Below are 22,195 nucleotides of genomic sequence, written 5' to 3'. Positions count from 1 at the left end.
ATGGGAGTATACATAGACAAAGATGGTCCTTAACTGGAAAATCAGCCCACAGCCTCTAGCCCATACATCTGCATACCCGTCCTAGAACTCACTCGACTAAAACTGAGCCACCTCTTCGAGAAATATTTCCATCTCAACCACGCAGGCTACCGCTTCCTAATCGCGACTTAGCTCTTTACCCCGAGTGGCGTGAAAGTTTTCGTCTGATTTGAAATTTCTGATCTTTAGCGGCCAGGCCATAACGGTTGTTCAATCTATATATAAATGATTATCCGCTTGTACCAAATCAACCCGAGATACACACCGAGATTGCTGGCTTTGATTTTCATTGCGCAACATTACAGTTAGTTTATGAAAGAAATAATGAAATACGTCCATTATTCCAAACGTGTGAGCATTGATTCAAATGTCAAAAATAAAAGGTTCTAGTAATTCAATATCCGAGTTGAGGAATGTACCACCGGTTCTTTTACTAGGAGTAAAACTTGGAATTTCTTTTACCCAATTATTGTTTCCTACTTTGATAAAATGAAGTTACACGTGGAATTCGACGTTCCGGGTAGTAACAATTAATGATATTAAGTGATTTGAAGAAATAATGTTCCATGCCACTGCGGTACGGCACATGGCTAAGGTTGATATTAGGATTTGCTCAAAAGGCTTATACTCGTAATATTCTTCAGTGGCTTCTTATAGTCCTTTTTGGAGATGTGATCATTTATGATTGTAACAATATATAATAATAAATACAAGTATGCGTACTAACGCGCTTAAATGTAAATCGATAAGAATATTAAATAAAGCAGTGCATTTTACAAGAGCAGTTATTTCTAGAGCCAGAACGCGTTTGATTAAAAATAATACAAGTATTTTTGACGTAGTATTTTTCAGAAAAATACCACAAAATCCAACGACGAAATTCGTGCGAAATTGCCAGTTCCACCAACCTATGCTGGGCTAATCACGGAACTTTTTTACACATCAATTTGTATTAAATCAGACAGCTCAGACTGTTCAAACAACTTCAGTAACGACAGCCACGTAGACACGTAAGCTCAGCACACGGGAGATGTCCGGCTGTAGATTCGAGCCAAAAAAACCAATGATATTATTTTTCGTAATCTTCGATCGCCGTTAGATAATATGGTAATCAGGTATACCACATTGTGCTGCGTATCGCTTGTCAAAAACTATTTGTTATTTCGTAATGATCTTTTTGATTCATCAGGCAATGTCAGAACAAATGGAATACGAAATCTAGATTACTCGAGCGTGTAGGCTGGCCAGTACAGGAATACATGCTCTTCACTAATGGCGAAGTATGGGTCCCTGGTCATCGCGATTGTAGCGTTAATTGAGTATTCTTCTTGCAGAGTCGTGAACCACAGCTTAACTCTTCCGAGGAACTACGGCTCTCCAGTGTACCGAACCAATTGCATTATTTGTTTTGCTCTACACGCGTACATGCACTGAATGCGCTGGAATTTAACTTAACTAAATAAACACGTATTCAATTATGAAATTACATGTGAAATAAATTTCACCTAAAAAGTTCATTTATGACTAATTTAATTTTCAGTTTGAGTTCAAAAATTAATTATTTTAACAAAATAGTAAATGTCACATATAACCACTTACCGACTTTTCTATATCTACCGGTTTCGAGACGTTCCCGTCTCTTCATCAGGACACCAATTAAACCAATTTTTAGGTGATACCATGTGCGTTGGATTTGTTCCGTCGTTTCGGTTACCATTGCAGGAGCCATCTTCAGAGTAAACCCTGAAGTTTACCAGTCAACACACACGGTATCACCCAAAAAAGAAACATATTGACCTTCATCATAGTTGTAGCACAAATCCCCTCCCTCTTATTTCAACTATTTCTCCCACAACATAAAATATTTTCATGACCTAATCGGCGCAAGTAAGAATTGCCTATTAAATTGCAGGTCGTGTTGGTTTTATATTTTTTGTATAACAACTACGGTGAAGGTGTATAGTGGGTTTCGCATGTTGGTTTAATTGGTGTCCTAAAGAACAGACGGCTACATTTCGAAACTTGAACACATAGAAAATTCTGTAAGTGGTTATATACAAATATTTCATGACATTTAGTAAAATATTTGACCACAAAGGTAATGCTTTAAATATTGAGAATTTTTTTTTATTTCAGATCTACAAATTCTGCATAAAACTAAATTAGACTAAATCATTATTTTTTAAACATTTTATCGTGGTTTCAAAAAATATAAGATTAATTACCACTTTCGTACAAAGGGATTTTGAGTATTATTCAATTAAAATCTATAACCTAATTCCACTTTCTATTAAAACAATTAGTAACAAAAGAATGTTTAAAAAGGCTATAAAAAATGGATAGTGGAGCTAGGTAGAAGTAAAATGGATTGTCTCATTCGCCCAAACCAATATTGAATCAACTGCTCCACAAGTGTATAGCTTATGTTAGGTTTTTGTTATTTTCATTGTATGTTTTGTAATATAAAAAATATATATGTACATAAATACCTTGTTTTTAAAACTGTCTGAATATGTGTTAATTATCTCTGTTTTTAAAGTTAGTCGTCTTCTTTGTTCATTCTCAAAAGTATATTGTTAAGTGTCCTTGGCACGGGAAACCCCAGTGGGGTCACATTATTTTTATTATTAATTATAGTTGGTAAGCGAAAAATATGAATAAATAAATAAATTGATAACATGTTTTTTATGTGTTCAAAATATTTATCCTACTTTATAATACATTGGAAAGTTTATGATCCATAGCGTGATTTGGAATCACACATTTCCGTACGATACAATTTGTTATTGATGTTGTTACATTAAATTAAAAGTCCTTCGAACGTTGAGACCGAAACAACCTAATAATTTATATGAGTAATGATGATTTTGATGGCAATTACGTGTCCTGACACAATAAAGCTCATTATTACAGAGTAAAATGGATTTGAAATATCAATTAAATGAACGGCGGGGGCTGCATTAAAGTACTAGGCATACCATTACCTATTACTACCTACGAAGAAGCGGTGTGTGTATATACGAAGCACTTAACTTGACCACAGAGATTGATTGAAATTCAGAGGAAAAAACTCAACTTCTGCCAGTCACTCTTGTGCTGTTTCCTTGCACACTACGCACATTTGCTCTTTGTTTATTTTTTGCAGCAAATCTCGCTCCATAATAATCACACAGCAAAATATTCCATCCACCGAAATAATTACACTTATTACAGATAGAATAATTTCTATTCAGTACTTCCTAACTTCATACATTATTCCAATTTGCAACTTGTTAACATACCAACTTAACTACCTGGTATGTCACTGAATTTACAATACACTATAAATTAATTTAAATATGATTTGGAACTAACGCCATAAAAATATATTACTGCCTTCTTTCCATTAAATTTATTTATTTGTTTCATAAACGCAAATATGTATAATACAGCTTGCAGGAAATAAAGAAAGGGTCTCTGAGATGGTTTGGTCGTGCAGAACGAATGGACGACGAAAGAATGGTAAAACAAGTATATATGGCGAAAATGAACCGTTACGTGAGACGAGGGCGAACAAGGAAGACGTGGCATGATCAGATAAACCAAAATCTTAAGTCTGGTCATGTTAAAAGCAGACAGAACCGAAGGGCATGTATGACGAGATGTATGAATGTGTAAGAAGCTAGGAATATAGGCCAGGATAGACGTGTGTGGCAGTCCATCCTCTGATGATGATGGATGATGGTAGAATTAGTAGCAGTGGCAGCTTGCCCACCACATACCGCATCTGAGGACATAAGTCTCCTTGGCGGTGCCCACATACACGAAAAACAAAGGGTTTTCAGAAATCATAATTGACAAAAATCACACTCACGAAGCATGGGGCACTAAAGATAAAATACTTTAACTCTTTAAAATAGCATTTTATCAACTCATTAGTTAACCCGAAATTTTTTTGATAATGATCCTTAAGATAAAAATAAGTTTATTTCATTTACTTTCATATAATTTTGAATTATCTATCCTTACCTCTATTTTGTACAAATACGTTAAACTTTTTAACAAAGTTACCAGTCTCGAAGATGTCGCGAAAGCGATGAAACCGGACACTGGATATTCTAAATTTGTGGATTAAAGTATCACTCGTCTTTTATTTATAATAAATTACAATGAACTTCCATCAAGAATCTTCACTTTCAAACTTCAATATTTTATAATTAGTATTTGGCAGCCTCCGTGGTGTAGTGGTCAAGATGCTTGACTCACACATGGAAGGTTCCGGGTTTGATTCCCGGTGAGAACACAAAAAAAAAATAGTGATATTTCTCAAGCCTGGCTGTACTGTGAGGTAATTCACCACTGTAATTGGGCATCCTTGCCCTTTGTGGTGTAACAAAAATTAATAATAATCATTAATTTTCAAAATACACACATACGTACTCGCAGATAAATTGAAGTTATTTAAATAAAGTTGTAAATTAGTATTTATAATAATTATTATAATTTTTTCATGTCGTAAAATGTCTCTGTCTTCTTTTGATTCTTCTGTTTTTTTCTTACCATATTTCATAATATAAATAGTAACGCGAGTAATTCCAAATTAGTTCAAGTCCTGATGATGAGGAAGTAACCTCGAAACCGGTCGACGTATAACTCAAAAGTTTAAGTGGTTTATACAAATGTATGAATAAATAAGTGTTTATTATATTTATTTCATTTAGAGTTTATTTGTATGAAATGGGTTCGCGGTATACGTGTGATTATTCGATATATGGATTTCGTTTTTAGGTAATATATATTTAATATTTAAATAAGCAAATTATTTTTGATACGTATATTATAGAAGTAGTAAATGTTAATATGCTGGGGAAAAGTGTAGAAAAATTATAGCTTAACAATTAACTATTCACAATTGACTACTTACTTGAAATACACGATTTGTATTTAACAATAAAATAAAAAAACAATCAGTGCAATAATTCAATTCGGGAAAACATTTTGACTCATGAGAGAAAAGAGGTTGCGATTTATTTTATAAAATCGATGTAAGAAAAAGCAGAAATTTTATGATTCCAAGGGTAATGGTTCGGGAATTTTTCACTGCATTATGACTTCACATTCAATAGCTGCAATATAAAAGATTTACTTAATTCTATGTAGCAGCTTCTTTTTATACAATAAAAGATAGAGGACTAAGTGCAGTCAGAATGAGTTTATATCAAGTAAACTTATGGTTCATACATATCCGATACAGCAACAAATAATTAGGAGTCAATGCAGCATTGGCAATCTGTCATGGTCAGTTACAAATCCAGGAACGGACAAGAGATGAAAAGGGATGATTGAAGTGTTGCCTTGATGATGACTGTCATAATGATTTATCTCTTAAAACCGCCGCGAAACCTATAAGCTCGTGGTAATAAACCACTTCCGTGGAGATGTCATAATTTTACAATGTACACAATAATATCCTTCTCGAACGTTCGTGCATATTTGAATATCCATAAACAATTGAATTGTTTTGCAAAACTAATGATTTATTTTTATTTTGACGTCCTTTTTCAGAGTTGAGCGTTGATTGGTAAGGAAGGACTTCAGGGCGGTGAAGTGGCTCTCGTGTTCGACTGGATTTGTTACTATGGATTACTGGCGGCTCCTAACTGAAAACATTGGCAGTACATTTCTTTACATTTTTTCAACATATATATATTAAGTTTTATAATAATATGAAAGGTCTGGCGAGATAAGCGAGCAATAGTATGATAGCCCGCGCATCGGAACCAGAAACGCTAAATGCGCCCAACATAATACGCACGTTATAGGTTACTAAATTCGTACTAATATCATGTCATTACGCATGTTCAAAGTGACATTACAAACGAACTTTAAAATTCAAAACTGCGCGTGCGTTGGCCATGCCCGGATATGTATATTATCTTCTCCCTCTAACGCACAATTCATCGGTATGAAGCGTAGTCTGTCTCGCTTAAATGACGATTTGGGGAGATATGGTATATTTCATATGGGTAGGATTGTGCACTGGGACGATTGCGCGTGCGTAGACAAGATGAGAAAATCGTCCGCTAGAGTCGATTTTGCTAGATCTTTTGGCGCTAGTATTGAATAGTATGATGTTTAAGAGTATAATATTACAACGAATCCCGGTTTCTTTGTACCTATAACATAGTTTTACTATCAATAAAATTACCTATTTATTTGCTTAAAATTTTTACTTGGCAGTGCACTGCACTTATGCTTATACTAAGGAACCGCCTCTGCTATGGTTGGGATTAACCAGCTCGCAGATAGAGCTCGTAACAAGTCTGTAACAAACAAATATGACGAGAAGAAGTTAATTTTATATATGTACATTCAACTTTTCCAAGAAACGAGTTGTAGCTTACCCGATACCTAACTATCACTCAATAAAATACTCAAATTTGGTGTGATTTTTAAAAAATCCTTCGTAATCTGCTGTGCGGATTGCAAGTTAAGCTTGTGTTTAAGGAACAGACAACCACCTCGCATTCCCGGCGTCACGATTTAATTATGTCCAATATTTAACGATAAACTTGTACTATATTACTATCCCACCGAGATTTCGGCGAATTCAAAAGCACTCAATTGATTGACCGCACTTTCAGCTAAGTCCTCAAACGTTTCACCTATCAGATTTTGACCGACTTGCAAAGACATCTCGAATTTGTTACAATTCATTTCTTGTTCTATCCACTCATTCGTTTCTTTTTACAACTCGACCACAATGTTTTTAATTCGATCTGATGGCATTTAAAGCCGGTCTCACGCGGAAACATATGCCGTGGAATGCACTGATGATAATGTAAAAATTATACCGAAGTTACGATGTCCAAATATTAATACATTAGAGCTAGCGACTGGACCGCGATAACCCGAGCCTGTTGCTTGGTTACATTTGGGTGTTTCGATCTTCGGTACCGTCTGTGTGTCTGACTAATGAGTCAGACCGATACGGCGTGATGACGAAACTGAGAAAATAGACGAATCGGGGCGAAGATCCGTCCACAACAAATGTTCAATAAAGTCAACATTTTTTTTTTCTTTATTTTTTTATACCTACATACTGTTTAAATTCAGCAATGATGTGGCTTTTAATATGCTTTAAAAACACCTAAAATAATTAGTTACGTTGCTATAAATCTCAAATGGTATCGAATAAAAAGATGTAGGGAGATAAATTGATAGCGCACAATTCAAAATTTTAGATAATTTAACGTTTTATATCAAAATAAAATGTTATTTTTGAAATACCTCAACAAAGCAAATAAAGAAAAAGTACATTCTTGTGGAACCGATAAATAAAATAAACGTCGACCACTTTCCAGCATAAGAAATAAAATTAACGTATCGATTCCACGGCTGGAGCAGCGAGTTGTATCTTCGTTTAGTCAGTCAAGGGAAATTTAGACGGTATTGATGGAAAAATATTTCGGATCTATTCCTGTAACATGAACGCGCGGTTAGAAGACAATTTACTTTTTCATCAGTGGCTTCTTCTTGCCGCTCACGTCATAAATGTATTGGCGCGGCAAGGATCATGCGAAATGATTGTCCTCACTACCAGACTAAAGAACTGACATATTCGGATAAAAAAGACGGTTTTACGAGAGGACGTGGAAAGTCGTTTCACGCGTGTCTCGAGGATTTCTGTGAAGGGTCGTGATTTTACTTTCACAGTGGAATACGTTTTTCTTCTACAGACTGGTAAGTGAAGGAGAGCACGCCAGAATTCAGAGCCGCAGCTAGAGAGTAGAGAGGATGCAAGATGCAACCAGTTTGTCATAAATCTACGCGGCCAGTGTGTATTGCTGTTGATAATACGAACACGGGTACTGACCGTAATATGGAATAGTCTCGCGTAACACCTAAGGCGAGAATGCCTCGAACATTTTACTATTTTGTTAGCAAGATGAAAAAGCGATACTTTTTCCCTCGACACACCAAAGCGGAACAAACAATCATCACGCGTGAAGCATTAACAGCCGTAGTAATGAATATTGTGTCCACCTCGTTACCCGTTGGAATCAGCTGCGTGTTGGAAGCTTTTGCCGCCATCACACTTTCTTTCGTTTCGCACATAAATCTTAGTGAAAGGCCTTCTTTGCCTTACACTTGTTACATTTCTGCATTATCGTGTAATGTTCTCGGACCATGCGATTTATCGCTTGCGTTCATTGAAATAATTTCAAGGTCTGAATTCAATGTTTACTCGATATAAACATCAGTAAGTTTACAGTTGTACCATTTAAAGTAAGACTTCGTCAATATGAATTTACATTGCGGCCATTGCGCATAAACAATATGACGGAAGTTCGAGAAAAAAAAGTACATGAGTTTGGAAATAATGTTTTTTTTATTAAAATAACAAAGTGACGCTGCTAAAAAAGAATACATTCAAATATTAGGCCATATTTATGCCTAATTAAACATTGTAAGTGGTAAATATTCAAACGAAATAAAATAAAAAATTTGTTTTCAAATTATTTAAAGCAAGAGTATGTGTGTCATTGCGGTATTAATATTTTGAATGTATAAATAAAATATGAATTTGAAACGATCGAAAGTTACGTAGCTTGCTGTGTAGTATAGGCTAAGAATGTTCCCTGTAAGAACAAAGTAAATAATGAATAGAGAAACGTTTGGAAAGCGTATAATCGTTAATCACTATTCTCCGCGGCATAAAGGTCTAGAACTGTGCCAATTATGCCTTCTGATCTCACACAGCGTTCGGTTACATCGTCATTGCCAAGTAAATAAACATGGAAGAAAATTGCCTCCACTGGCTGTTAAAGTCAACGCGCCTACTATTCCCTCTCTATCTCACAAAAATATTATAGGTAAACATCGATTTGAGCGGAAATGCGAACTATAATATGATCGGAAAATTATTTTTAATCGGAATTTATTTCATCTCGAGATAATCTTATCTCCGATATATTTGATAGGGCGGTGCGTAGAATAAAATGTAGGAACATTGACGTACAACTTAATGGATTTTCTACGTTAAAGCCTGCGTATTTATTATGTCAATTCATATCAGGTTTGGTCCGGATCAAATTTCACGAAGACAAACAAATTTTGAGAGGAAATAAGATCTTTAGTTTTAAATTATTATAATATAAGTACATAATTTTCTTTTTATTTTACAATCAACGACTTATATTAGTAATTTATATAAATCTATGTCTTCTATTAGCATAAGTCTGAAAAACATTTTTTTAAATGATGTGTATTTAAAAAAAATACGGAGGAAAACAAAACGCCTAAATAATACATTTACACAAACCGAAAAATAAAGTGATAAATCACATGTTTGATTTCTGACTTCGTTTAAATTATTTATCACATTAAATACTTGGCACAATAAAAATGATCATCACCACTGATATTTTTCGATTTTTTCTGTAATATTGAATGCATAAATATAAACAATAAGACGAATGTATACAAATTACTGATGTAAATAGTTGGATTAACCTGATGAAATTCAGAAAAAAAACTATGCATGTTATTTAAGTGTGTTTACAGATTTATGCAGTTCATTTTTACTATTGTTTTTGGTCGTAAACTTTAGGTTAACAAAAAACAGAGAATTCAAAGTTATACTTGTCTTATTTTAGATGACCTTATGAGCCAGGCAATTTTATCGCTACACGATTTCATTCCTAAAATATCTTCAGGAGGCTCATTTTCATGGGATCGTAAATTCAATATAATTGATGTGCAACAATCAAAATAAAAGTCGATTTACGCTTCCCAGACCACAACTTGACCACTCTCTACATGTGTTCTTATTAAATAAAACATTTCGGAATAATGCGAGTCAAACATTACTACCCGATTTAATTATTCACTTTATTGCCTAGAATTCTTCTTTGTGAAATATACAGGTTGTTGATAGTTTACTCTGATAATATTACTAACAATAGTTGATCTCAATTTTTAAAATGCCTTTTTTGTGATTTCGAATTTTCAAAAATTATTTTTAGAGCCAATCGACGGGGTTACGAAGCCCTCGTGGATTGGTATTAAAGATATAAAGATGCGTTGGTTGAACTTAAACCCAAAAAATCTTAAAAACTGTATCATATTACAGGTGTGGTAGTAGCATCATCTAGCCAGACATGGCAAGAATGTCACCTTTTTAAGACAAGAGTGATAACACCGCACGCTTCTTGAATGCTTGCTTTTGCTGTAGGAACACATCGACAGTGCCATTTAGGGATATTTCATATACAATAAATAAATAAATAAACTATTCTTAATTTTTAAAAGATAACTGCGAATTTATTTAAATTTCGTTTGATAGAGAAAAATCATATTAATTTAAAATGTTAACTGAAGTATTTTTACACGTTCCGAAGTACGTATTTACTATGGTACGTTGTAATATTTTTATGGGCCTGCAAAGCACTACTAATTAATTTTGATAATTTATGCTCTCAGTGTTGATTGATATAGATATTTAAGTAAACGAATGCAGATTTCAAGATATTTTACAATAATTAGATTAAATGTTGCTTAGGAATTTAAAGATGAAACAATCTATCAGTTTACTTGAGATACTTTAAGCACTACAACATAAATTATTACTTGACACTATAACGATGCCATGGGAAGTAGACATATTTATCTTCAATTGTCTATAAAGTAAAATTGAGTTTTCTATATAAAAAATTAAACTTTTTTTTTTAATATGTTAAGTTACAGGTAACAGACGAAGAATACTTCAAGTTTTCATACTAAAAAGTACACTTTACTTTATAGACAATTGAAGATAACTCTTTTTTCCTCCTATCGCTAACTGTTAATGAAATGTGCCTATATGTTGTAAATATTATCGTTTTAATTTGTGAAATTCCCATTTTTGTTTGTATAAGACTTAAGCGATTTTTACTTTTTTAAATGTACATTTATATGCCTGAAATATTTTTAAAATACTTTTAATCAAAGCAGTTGATTATAAAATGCATGTAAACGTGAAATAAAATGGAAACCAAAAGTAAACGACAGCAGCACATTTTGTTTTTTGCTTAATTAAAGGGATTTAAATGAATACGTGTAATGAACAAGAGTTATAATCAAAACTTAAAACTAAAATGCATTAGCAACTCATGTAAAATAATACAATTTTACAATGATTTAATTTTTAATTGCCATATGAATAAACAAGAAATTGTTTAAGCCTTGTGTAAAAGATACAGTCACCCCTGGGCCGAGGACCATGATGTGTCAACATATTTGATGGCGGGTAAACATTATCCGGTGATTTAATTAAATCGAATAAATGTAAACAGCTGGCGAGAAGATGGGTTTATTGACTTTTGTTAGAAACTGAATCAGAACTCTACATAAAGCCACTTTTAATATATAACATCCATTTTGTAAGTAGTGTAAGTGGTCGCATCATTCAAACACGGGTGAATTCTAATTAATAACGATCCAAAACGGAGAAATTAAAAATACGTACATAGTTTTATTTAATTCCTCTTTTATTTATAATTTCACCAGAGACCAGGTTTCGTCGTGACCGACATTCTCAGACTAGGGACGACACTGGTAAAATTTACAAATAAAAGTGGAATAAAATTATATACGTATTTTTAATATTATAATTAAAACGCAGTTTTTACCAAGAAATGTCAGTAAAAAAACCAAATCCATTAAAAGCTTAAGTGTTATTGATACACAATATTTTGTTAAAATTCATATGTGTTATTATAATGGTAGTATTTTATTGTTGTACTGTAGTATTACAAAAAAAGTAGTATATTGTTCGTCCCAACTCAACACAGGACCTTAGTCCCATTGAGTCTCAATAAATCGGGTTGTGGTCCCGTGGCTAGTGTCTCGACTCACAGCTCAAAGCTCCGAGGCTCGAACCCCACTCCACCCCAACTGATTCCCATTTTCTAATTGTGAGTTATTTATAACTCGTTGAATATGGCCCAGAAAACCGAAATATTTGAGTTAATCATAAGAATAAAAAAAATTATTCTAAAACGCATTTTGTAACATCAATCATTTTACCCATAAACGAATAATACACTACAATTTATAGTAATAATATAGTACAGACCCGTCTCCCCTAACAAGTTGTACAATATACAGTATGTGTATATGTTTGTTTATATGCATGTATGTATATGTATTTAAATGTATGTACATATATGCATATATGTATGGCACAGAGTCTGCATTCGGGATTTGTTCTAAATAATTAACTCCATTGATAACGTTAATACGATATTATTTTTCATTTTAGAATTCATTTCAGTTATTTTTATTGGGTTATGAAAACTGGTTGGTCTTTTTTTTATTTCAATGCATTTTATATTTTTATATGTATATAAACGACTGTGTTTTCTAAATAGAATAAATAAATAAAATTTCCTCAGATATTTATATCTTAATTAGTCTAGGAATAAGAGTTTTTTTTTATTTGAATAAGTCGACATAAAATGTGTGGGTAGAATAGTAAAGTAGTTCTACCAGCGTAAGTTTTAAATTGAATTTATAAATAAAATGCCACGCAGTCTGTTATTTTCTAATACATGAACATGACATAAGTTCAACGAAGCACTTTATCATTTTATGATTATTTATTCCGATTATGATTCATACTGGAGCTGCGGCTGGCAGACCTATAGATTGTAATGTACAATGGATCACACTGTCTGAAACCGCCTACAGTTAAATGTACTTGTAAAAAACAATCGCAAATTATAATGCAGTTTGACAATAATGCTTGCATAACATGGCGAATGAATTATTATTTAATAACAAACAGGTGTTGTCATTATTTATGACTATTATGAAGCTCTTAGTCGACCATTGAAAGATTAAAGATATGAATTTCTATCGAACGAAACATTCAACAATGCTATAATTCAACATTTGATTGGTGGTTTTCTTTGAAATCTATCCACAAAAGGAAAATATGAACACGTTGTTTTAGTATTGACTTTCATATTTTGTTTTGTTTGATAGGGTACTCTTTGTTTAATTGTAATATCCTGATATATACCGAAATGGGAGCATTTTTTAGGAAGCAAGCCAATAGATGAATGCCTTTCACATTAAACGAAAATACGAATCAATAATACATATACATATGAATAAAGAGTAAAAAATAAGTGAAATATTATGGTATAAGTATAGGGTAATATTTTACTGTATTCATTATGGAAAATAACCAGCATCTAAGATATTGACAAATATCATAAAGCATCTTAAATTTTGACCAATATCATAATGAAAAGAGCAGAAAAAAACATTGATAGTTTGCTCTCGAAAGATCAGTTTTGCTTTAGGAGAGGAATGGGTACAAGAGATGCAGAATTGTGTTTGAGAATTCTCTAGGAGAAAAGAATCGGAAACAACAAAAATACATACATAGTATTTATTGATCTAGAAAAAGGCTTTGATAGACTGGAAACCACTTGTTAAGATACTAAACAATATAGGAATGAATTACAAGGACATAAGAGCGATATGGAGCTTGTACCGGAATGGAATGGAGGTAATGCATGGTGGAGAGAGTTGTGCAGAAGCAAAAGTTGGCCAAGGAGTGAGACAAGGCTGTTCAATGTCTACAGAGCTGTTTAATTGTTACATACAGCAAGCCACTGACGAGCTAAGAGAAGATACGGTTAATTGGCCAGAGGTAAAAAAAACAGAAGGACAGAAGATAAACATGATAAGGTATGCAAACTATATATTATATTATATGATTGCCGATACTGAAAATGAACTGAATGAAGCCTTAAATAGAAAGGAAATTATATTGATAACAAAATATAACACCAACAAATTACAGCAGGGATGGAGAACACCTTAAAGAAGGGAATATGGAAGTCTAGGCATTTACAGGGCTTATGACCTGTCATTGGCTGATTTGAGTGGCCACTTTACACAATGTGCAACATTCACCATTTTGCCTATGTTTGAAAATCCATACTTCTTAAATTATTCTATTTGTTGATTTTAGTGAAGTTAAAGAGCGGAAACTTTTATTGTTGTGAAGAGATTCATCTGACTGAATTATTTCACATACTAGGCAACGCCTGAAAACAATTTTCCAATGTTTAAACATCTTCGTGGAGAAGTTGGTTTTATTACAATATTTGTTCTTATAATATCTGTACTTTAAGGCGTTCTCCATCCCTGTTTTGTCTACAAACATTTGAACAAACTCAAATATTGTAGTAAAATATAACACGACCAAAAACCAAGAAAAAACTAAATGTACCGTCGTAGGAAGGAAGGAACGAAGAACAAACATTGTACGGGGTGATACAAATATTAAACAAGTAAAGAAATTTCGTTATTTGGACAGCAAAATTACTCAGGATGATCGATCAAAATCAGAAATAGTCAGCCGGATAAAACGAGGAAGAATAGCATTCAATAAGAAATCTAAGATTTATTAATCTAATAATATGTATAAGCTTGAAAACAAGTCAAAGCTTCATTAAAACTCTGGTCTGGAGCATACTATTGTATGGAAGTGAAACGTGGACTATCAGACAGGCAGAACGGGGGCGGCTGGAGGCGTTTGCGATGTGGTGCTACAGGCGCATGTTGGGGATTCATCGGTCGGAACATGTTGGGAACACCGTGGTATTAAACAGGGCTGGGGAGTCCAGATGGTTGCTCAATAAAGTTGCACAACAGCGAACCAAATAGATGGGCCATAACATAAGGCACCCAGGCCTGCTTCTTACGATTGCGGAGGACAAATGCGAAGGCACAAATTACAGAGGACGACCCCGTTTTAAGCCACATGAACCAGATTATCTCCGACATGCGTTGTGGTGGGTACGCCGAGTTGAAGAGACAAGCGGAGGATGTAGAAGGGTGGAGACTGACCATGCATGAAGCAAACCAATCGCATAGATTGTGACCCGCGAAGAAGAACTTGGTAAATAGCATCTAGGATCAGTTAATTATTTCGCTTTCAATGCTTTTTTTGTATATTAGTTATTGTCATTTCAGAATTAAATACAAAATTTTACCAAAATACAACCTTATAATAAATTAATTTTTGTTCTGTTTTTTGTTCATAAATTAAAAGTGTAAATACGACAATAAATAAATATTGTTGTATTATGCATGTCCTTAAAGGGCCGTTTTCGTGCTGGCAATACAAAAGATATGACAATTTTTTTTGTCCCAGCTCCGTAAACAGCCTCGACAGCGCGGGACAGAACGCTGGGACAATACGAAAATTCTGTCGCAGTTCACACGTGAGCGCTGCGAAAATGAAACACGACGGTGTTTATTACGAGCGAGTTCACGAAATAAATAATTTATTTTATACCAAGATGTATACGAATTGTTAAAGAATTAAGTAAATCATAAACAAAAAATCTGTCTTCATTTTCGGCAGAAAAAATGTGCAAGAGTGACACGTTCACGTCGAGCAAACTGCTATCGTCACAAGGTCCCGTCCGTGCGTGCACACACAAGGACAATGCGGCCGCCGGCGGCGCGCGCGGTGGTGAGGGTAATCATTGTTCCGCGGAGATAGCCTGCCCGTGTATCTCGGTGGAGATGTCACAGGACAATTTTTTTCCTACAAATCGCTGTTTACACGTGGACAATGGTCGAGTCCTGGACAAATAACTATTTCATTGTCCACGTGAAAACGGTTTTTAAATTAGTTTTTCCCATAACTCCTTGGGAATATTATTATACAATATCTCTCGAATACATTGTCATTTTGCTGTATTATATAATTTATAAATAAATTTAATAGGTGTTTAATTAACGATTTTGTTTTCTAACTAAATAAAAAAATAAACATAAAAAATATATATAAATTAATATAATTGAATGCATTTTAATGTATAGGTATTGTAACTATACCTGACATAATGTAATGTAGAGTAACGAAATGTAATGTAACGTAATGTCATGTAATGCAACGTAATCAAATGCATTTTTTATGTAATACAATGCGATATAATTAAGTTTAATATATTTGAATTTATCAAAAATTTAATATAATAAATAGACAATTTATTTTCCTTTTTTAGTAAGGTTTCTTTTTGAAAACGGTAATGAATTTTTTTACTGACGTTAGCTTCATGAATATCTAAATAATTTATAAAAGAATTCATAAATTTATTTAGTTTAATGCCGATATATAAATTTGTATTTTGCAAATAATATCTTATATATCGCATAGCGCGATTTACAGACACATATTTATAATGTCAAAACAAGAACCTCCGCTACATTGATTCAAAGCAAGCATTAGAGATATACGGAAAAAAATTCAAACAAAGTGTCGTTTAGATATTGATCGATGATCGGCTACTGTTGGTTTATTATTTAATTTAATTATGCATATTAAGGAACTAAATTCAACATCTAGAATATCGTTTACATAGATACTTGACCTTTCAAACACATTCAAGAATAGCGACTTGTCATATTAAAAGTCGCAAAAACTCGGGTCGAGTGGACAATGATAGCATTCTATAGGCCGGAGCCTCAACCACCCAGAACGTGAGATCTAATCGGACGTGGAATCAATTATTTGGTTTGAAGACTCGATAAAGAAAATTCAATGCACCTGTACACGGATGGATTTCACATTTTAAGAACTGAGTGCTCACTAGAATTTCAAAACGATTACTTTTGCATATTTACAGAAAAATATCACATAGCTTTTGAAAAAAAACGCGACACATGTAAATGTGTCGCGTTTTTTCTGATAACAATATAAATTATTTATAATTATATAAAAATAAATCAGATTGCATGAATTAAATACATTAACACTTCAAAAATTTAGTTGAAGCATAGTTACAAATATCGTGTACTTCATATAACGATTACATTTTGTTAATTTCAAAAAGTTTGTAGGTACCCCTTTTCAAATTTAAAATCGAGAATTAGACCTTTATAAAATATTTATTGGTATTATGTAGCCATAATGTAATCAAATAGCTGCATAAATTTCATTCATCATATGTCCATTGTAATAACTAGTAAAATAATATAATAAAACCAGAATATTATGTTTAAAAAAACGTTTTAAAAAGGTTTCAATATTTTATAAATATAACGAATTTTTTTAAACGTTTGTTTAAAGCTCGTATCAGACGTACGACTTCACTAAACATTCGGTTTTCATATTTAGATTGAATATAAAATAGAAGTAATCGGTCAATAAAATCCTAGTATAATTAAAAGCATTAATTTTGTGATTTTCCGCACCAAACGAATTAGAAATATATTTATAAATAAACATACCGTCATAATTTTGAGAAATATGCCTTTTAATTTATCTTTTCGTCGCTGAATCGACATTGGAGCAAGGCTGAAAACTTTTCGGAAATAATCACCACCGGATATAATAAAAGTACAAAATAATTATTCGGTATTTTTTCACTTGGATCTTTTCACGACTAAAACACTGATACAATTAAATTGTTTAATAAAACCTTATTTTATCCGTTATGAGACTATACTCTTAAAACTGAATGATTGTAAAGTCATAGTAGTAAAGATTAAAAATTCAATGCAGATAAAATCTCGAAGCTGCAACGGCTATGAACAAATTGACTATTCTATTTACCAATCACGAAACGGGGAATAGGCATATAATATATTGTCGTTGAGGTCAAATATTTTGACGTATTTTAGCTTTTGATTTTTATTCAGATCTTTTCTTCATTGAATATTAAATCGCTCGTTACTTACGTAGTTCATTTAAACCAATATTTAATGAAATTGAAAACCTAAAAATTATATATTATATTTTATAGTCCCTGGACAGGATCGAAGGCACAATATTGATAATCTTTTTTGTTTAAGTATCAAATGACCAAGATACGCTGCAATTTCCAACACAGTGCCCAATGCACCACCGGGTGTGGATAGACAATGATGATGATTATTCTTAATTATTGCGTAATACAAATACAGTTGAAATCTTTGTCGCTGTGTCATATCAATTATTGATAATGAGTAGTTTTTGTTTTTTTTTTGTAAATATTATATTAGTATAGAACTAAGTGCTAATACTTTAAAACATAAAAAAAACGCCATCTTAGAACAGGCTGAGCCATGTTAGAAGGAGACTATCCTAACCAGAGGACGCTCCGTATTAATTTTCTTATCCACTAGTTTTATATAGATTCCCTGGTATTAACCATGTATACTTATTTATGCGATAAATTTATAAAATAAATAAATAAAATAAAGATAATTAATTAATGGTAATGTATTTCTTAAAACGGGTTCTGATATTATTAAAAATGATTCTATCATACGAGTGCTTAACTTCCTGTACAATATTTTACTTACAACTTACTCTCAAGAAAATGAATTTACAAATAATTCAATAACGCGGTAGACGGAGAAAACAGAACGCCTTATTACTCTGTCTTTACATACCTAGTTTGCCCTGCATCACACGCCGATTAACTGATCGTTTTTAAATACCTACATGCTAACTTGTTCAATTAAATCATGCCATGTCTTAATCGGTGTTCCTCGTTTCCTATTATTAGCTTTCAGCCGACTTTAACCCTTGTTTTTTTAATTCCATACTTCACTCCAAACATTAGGATCAACAAATGAATTCACTATCACCATACCTATGAGTTTACAAAAAATGTGTGGAAGAGATTTATAAAGCAAATAAATATTTGTACGAACAATAGCGCACCCGTATATTGAATTCTTACACCAGTGATGACACAACAAATGGATTTCTTTTTATTTTCTCAGTCCGCGGACCTTTTTCTTAGAATCTCTTAAGGATCAACACCCTTTCTATATAGCTACATTTTATACTTGTTTTTTTATGCATTGTTTATATTATTCTAAAAACATGGCGCTCTGTTGAAAACATCGTTTTATATTGGGCTGAATAGAGATGAGTATCGGATTTTAAAATAAAATGTAACCGCATCGTTCAACAATATTTTGAGTTTGTCCAAATTTTGGTAGACAAGGACTGGATTTAACTCCCCGGGGAGCTGTTAATATTAACATTTTACGACAGAGATGAAGAACATTTTAGAGAAGGTAATATACAAGTCGAGGCATCTACAGGGTTTATGACCTGTCATTGACTGGTTGAATTATTACGAGGATTAAATATTTGTTAAAGTCTGTTAACGCTATTAAGATACAATATGAATGTATTAAAAGGAAAATTTCTTTAGTCTCACCTTAAATATGATGTAAACAAATAAATTTGTCATTTACATTCTGCTTATTTGCATTGACTACTATGTATGAGATCCCTAGGTCAATTTTGATCATTAACGACACGAAACATTTGCAATATTTTGAATCCATATATTTTGCTATCTACTTTATTTGACGATAGATCATCCAGATAAGTACTTTGCAACCTAACGGTAGGATGCACGCTTTTACGTTTTATGAAGATTCCTAGACCTCTTATCAGGATGCAGTTTTTTTATATATGTAGTGCACCTCTATACCAAAAGGTAGTTTTTAAATCATGTTTCTGCGATTGGTTTAGCCACAAATGCTGCAAATCCTATCTTAATCTTCCAAAAGGACTTAGCCCTAGATGTTATACCATTAAACATTTCAAAGGGTATTTTTTACCGTCACATTTTATAGTTTCCCTGGACTGACATCTAACACACGAGACATCCTTGCTTCATGGAATAAATAATGGCCAAGATGCGCAGCAATTGATCTACCAATGACTATTCACTATTTTAGTAGGTTTAGATAATGCTCAGGTAAGGAACCATTAATGTTTAAAGATTAACCATTTTGAAATAATTGTTTGAAGTCAGTCGATAAGGTAAAATAATTAGACTGACAAGTTACTGTCTTGGTATGATGGATCTTCACCTTTGGCCTAGGTGTGTGCTCCACTGTTGTACTAGTTGGCAGAAATAGCGTATGAAATGTAACTTGAGAGTAGATTGAGTGTGGTTTTCATCTATTTCTCGATACACAGTTGAGTAATGGTGCGAGGTGTCAAACGGCTTTCTCTTATGGTGGGCGGCTATAGCTAAATCTTCCGCACTTGCTGATGTTGATATGAGAATTTACCGCAGTTAACGGCTCTGGGAATGTTTCGTGATTATTACACCTATAGGTACAAAGTACAAACTGCGGACTCGTAGGTTACAAATCGAAAATTGGAATACAGGACTTGAACGCTCGTTACTTTCTCTATATAAAGTGGGAGGGTCACGCTTAATTCTTCCGCGTTTTGTGTCACCGATCGCCGATAAAGCATTAAAAATAATTGTTCGCGAATAATAATTAAGCATCGATAGTTTTGGTAATAAATTTACAAACAAAAATGACCTGTACAACAAAAATGACCTGTACAACCAAAACCACGACTGTTATAACAAAACGTACGAGAAAATCAATACATCGGCGAGCAGTCGCTCATTTTTTCCGGTTGCAACCATTCAGACAGTTACCAATTAGCAATACGTTACTTTCTGAGCCGCCTTCTCGGTAACAACCCAAACTGTGTGTTACAGCTAATGCAAATAAACTTACTTTTTATTTATTAACGACACATCCATATCGCAATATTAAACTTCGCTCTAGGCTAAGTTTGTTGGATAACTTGTCTGTACTGTCTATCCATTTTGTCCTGAAGACTGTCTATTCGCTCCCGTGTTACATGGATTGGAAGCCACGAGTTGTGAGTGTCAAATAGGCACTGCATAGCTGGAAGGGGTTTCTTGCACATTGAGCAAGAAAATAGCTAATCTCGAGCTACGTTGGGGAGGAATTGACAAAGGTAACTGACGGGGAAGAGGCTACAGCGGTAGAGACAAGATCTCGCGGGAGATAGAATTAAATAGATCCTCGATTGAGATAGTCACCCACACAGTGTGGGTACTAGAATGAAATTTGTTCTTGATTTATGTACCGAGTACTCACTGCCCGCAGTGTACTCCACCCCATAGTGCGGGAACTCACCATGCACGAGCAACTGTCGGCTAAACCTACGTACAACCAGATATCATAGAAATAATGAGATAAACGAAATTCGAATGACGTCATCCATCAAATATTGTTATCGGCGGATTATTATTTTGAAATGGAATTATCGATTGGGATAATCCCATTAAATGTTGTATTTTTCAGTAATATCGGTTCTCAATTTGAACAATATACTTTTTAATATATTTATTTTTGTATTACGGAATACTAATAAGTTTAAAAAAATTGATTGCAATTCTACTTAATGGAACAACGAAAGAAATTGGCGTTGACTCGTTTAAGGATTATTACCTAACATATTAAATGGCCTAATTGGATATGGGTCCTTTTCACGTAGTTTAAAATGCAACAAATGACTTAAGTTTCCTTTGGATTCAACGTAAAAAATAAATGATAATATTGAATGGGGAACTTTTACCGAATATCGAAGTCTCCTTTGGATGCCTCACAAAAGGTTTTATACGCATGACTCTGTAATGAATGTACCGAGCAATACATGAGAAACGTCAGCCGAACAATTTACTGCGACGTGTGGGGTGCGGGTGGGGCGAGGGGAGGGGGGAAGAGAGAAGGAGCGGGCACACATCCGCGTGTTTAATTTTCAATTAAGATTGTAATTTGCGATTCATTCTTTGGTCCGATGTTCGAATTCTCTGCCACGTCACTGCATCACCGAAGACGGACGCCCGAAGAAACAACGCTGCCGAAAGCAAAACAAAATGCGACCTATTTTACATTTTAAATATCAACCAAAAATCACCGTTTTGTATGAAATAATCTGCTGAAATATGATGGCAATGGCCGGAAGTTGTAGAATCTAATTATCCTTTTTTCAATTTCTAGTTTTACCAGTCAGAATATTAAATAAATTCAACGCTCAAAACCCTTGATTAATTACGTTTAATAGTCACTATGGCTATCCATTTCTTGCGGACTTGCATCGATCTATATAGTTTCGTTATCAGATTGGTTCTTTAGGTACATATCAACAGCAGTGGATTGGAATATTGAAAGAAACTATAGATAGTATACCTAGTTTTATTAATATACGTTACTCATACGAACTAATAAATCGAGGTCATTCGCGAGTAAACTACTTTAACGAATCTAAGTTCATGAAGTAGGAAGTTTAACCAAAAAAAAAATTTCATTTATTTCG

At 33.4% G+C, this 22,195-nt stretch overlaps 1 protein-coding gene across 1 annotated transcript in view; it reads right to left on the bottom strand.

Annotated features, from left to right (window-relative positions):
• Positions 1 to 22,195, bottom strand: part of ds (dachsous cadherin-related 1) — a 452,538-nt gene that overhangs the window by 415,097 nt on the left and 15,246 nt on the right. The window lies entirely within an intron of this gene.

The sequence above is a fragment of the Micrasema longulum genome, unplaced genomic scaffold (assembly GCF_059751315.1).
Source record: "Micrasema longulum isolate JH-2025_06_02 unplaced genomic scaffold, ASM5975131v1 h1tg000280l, whole genome shotgun sequence".
Taxonomy (NCBI): Eukaryota; Metazoa; Arthropoda; class Insecta; order Trichoptera; family Brachycentridae; genus Micrasema; species Micrasema longulum.
The sequence above is the reverse complement of the archived record's forward strand: the minus strand, read 5'-3'. Positions and strand labels throughout refer to the sequence as shown.